This window comes from Macaca thibetana, chromosome X (genome assembly GCF_024542745.1).
Source record: "Macaca thibetana thibetana isolate TM-01 chromosome X, ASM2454274v1, whole genome shotgun sequence".
Lineage (NCBI taxonomy): Eukaryota > Metazoa > Chordata > Mammalia > Primates > Cercopithecidae > Macaca > Macaca thibetana.
Window position 1 is genome coordinate 55,591,239 of NC_065598.1, and position 2,904 is coordinate 55,594,142.

At 40.9% G+C, this 2,904-nt stretch overlaps 1 pseudogene; it reads left to right on the forward strand.

Moving 5' to 3' along the window:
* The first annotated feature begins 823 nt into the window (after positions 1–823).
* LOC126946546 (coiled-coil domain-containing protein 117-like) lies at positions 824–1,679 on the forward strand (annotated as a pseudogene).
* The last annotated feature ends 1,225 nt before the right edge of the window (positions 1,680–2,904 follow it).

Sequence of the window (2,904 nt, forward strand, 5' to 3'; positions counted from 1 at the left end):
AACAACTTAAGCAAAGTCTCAGGATAAAAAATCAATATACAAAAAAATCACAGGCCAGATGTGGTGGCTCACACCTGTAATCCCAGCAAACTGGGAGGCTGAGGCAGGTGGATCACTTGAGGCCAGGAGTTCGAGACCAGCCTGCCCTGGCCAACATGACAAAATGCTGCCTCTACTAAAAATATAAAAATTAGCCAGGTGTAGTGGTGCATGCCTGTAGGATCATCTACGTGGGAGAACGAGACAGGAGAATCACTTGAAGCCGGCACGTAGAGTTTACAGTGGACAGTAATCATGCCACTGCACTCCAGCATGGGCAACAGAGCGGGACTCCATCCCCACAAAAAAAATCACTAGAATTCCTTACACTCCAACAACGGTAAAGCTCAGAGGTAAATCAAGAATGCAACCCCAGTCACAACTGCTACAAAAAAAATATGAAATAACTAGGAACATGACTAACCAGAAAAGTGAAAGATCTCTACAAAGAGAATGCAAAACACTGCTTAAAAAAAAAAAAGAGAGAGCGATGACACAAACAAATGGAAAAACATTTCATGCTCATGGATAGGAAAAATGATTATCATTAGAATGGTCAAATTGCCAAAAGCAGTTTGAGGATTCAATGCTATTACTATCAAACTACCAACGACATTCTTCACAGAACTAGGAAAAACTATTTTAAAATTCATGTGAGAGCTCAGATTAAGATGGCGGATAAGAGGCAGGACTAGCGCTTGAAGGCGTGACATTGAGTCCAGAGCAGGCTCAGAGCTGGGCGCCTCTCAGCAGTCGCTGTGGCTGCAGCTACCTTCTCATGGCCATGGCTGTGCTCCTCTAGCCTTTCAGCGGCCTCCCCCTGAGCTGCAGTTTGGACTTCCTCCAGCGGCCGCTTGCCTTGCCTAGCGGGTTTTTCCACCTGGGGGCAGACAGCGCCCAGCTGGCACCATGGCTAGGACCATGAGCAGTCCCAAGCAACCACAGTGGGAGAACGGTGCACGACATTTTCCCATTCATTGTAAAAAGAAACACAAGCTAGAGGAGCAGGAGGAGGAGGATTGCCTGCTAAAAAAAAAAAAAAAAAAAGGAGAAAAAGATAATTGAAGCAGAGCTCTGTGCTGGTCATAATGACTGAATTCTTTGTGCACGCCAAGATGTAGAGGGGTGTGGAGTGTGGAGTAAAGCCATGCACTAGTGGACTTTCTCTACCTGGAATATTAGATTCTATTTGTGAAGAAATAGATGAGACAACTGGAGAACCAGTGTGAAGTTGCCTGAAGTAAGCTTCAGGAGATTGAAGACAGGATAATTGATGAAGAAGTTGAAGCTCACAGAAATGTTAACCACCTCCGTAGTCTTCTCCTTTCTGATACTATGAAAACAGGTTTGAAGAAGGAATTTGATGAACTTTACAAAAAAAAAAAAAAAAAATTGAGTCTATGAGCCATCCTTCCATGGAGCTTGTTCTCTAGAAACCCCTCACTGAACTCCTTCCCAATGAGCCAAAGCCATCCTCTAATGCTAAGAACTATACAGGAGAGAGCCAAGCTAAGCATGCAGCTGCTGGCATTGCCTTCTCTCAGAGAACTGAACTGTTCTGGGAACTTCGGCACACAGGGATGTCTCCTTATAATGGTTTGGAGATAGCTACTAGCACAGAAGCAGAGATGGAACTCTAGAAACCAATTTATACAATAAAGTCGTCAAATGTTAGGAGAATCCTGTGTTCATTTATGAGCCTATTTGCATAGTATAGGGACTTGCAAGTTTTATGAAATGGGTGTAATAATATCTCCACCTGTGATTTGGGGTGGGACTCTCATTTTGGGTAGACATTTATTGAATTCAACTTTTTGCCAAGAAAGTTTGTCTCAACGGAAACACAGTTTTCAGTGGGACTTATTGAAGAAATATTGGATTACAGTCTCTTCAAAGGTAAGTATAGAAGCTATATGTGTAAGGGTGACTTAAATCATATGTCACATTGTCTAGACTATTCAGACACTTAGAGAATATTCTCCTTGAATTAAAAAGGATGATTAAGAAAGAAGGATGCTCCTACTACAACTGTACCCTGACAGTTAAGTCACAGTTTAGTCTGTAGATACAAGCTGTTTACAGTGGCGACTATATATAATGGGGGAGAAGGAGGGAAGATGGCAGTAGCTTAAGCCTGTTGCTAAGAAATTTAATAAAGGCCCTGAAACTTGTAAATCAGTTGTCAATTCAATATAGCTCTGTTGAATAAATAGCCAACAGCATGTGGCTCTCCTCTTTGCCTCTGAAAATGCAATGAAAATACAGAGAAAAAGTTTTTCCTTCAAGGCTTTTTGCCTTGTGCCACTGTTGCTCCTTGGTTTCCCATGCATAATTGATAAGCCCAGTTATTCAGTAATGTTTACAATTTAATTAACTTTGAATGATAGCTAAAAGATTATGAGGTAACCCAAGTGCAAATTATGTATGGGATAAGCATCCTTTAGCGCATCCTAAGGAATGCTTTGTCAGCTAAACCCAGTATTGATAACTTTAGTAATTAAAAAAAAGTTATACTTATATTAGCAAGTTGTTTTAAAATGTTAATTTAGAGAACAGTGAAATTGACAATGTAGGAGCAAATGACATTGAGGTTTACTGACATAGACAATTTGACTGGTGCTTAGACTATTGTGCAGTAGGCCTAAATAGTAGTGGACAATGCTTCCTGCTAGCAGAAAGCCTTCATCTTATTGAGTACCTAAGCCAGGTTCCAGGTGTCCTTTGAGGATAGCCAAGTTTGAAATTTTTAGTTTCTCAGGCAGAGCTCTTCTGTGTGGTAGGGACTCACAGGGCAAAGTAAAATTACAATTCCTTTACTGCTACAGAATATTAACTATAGGTTACTAAATGAGTGCTATGGTATAA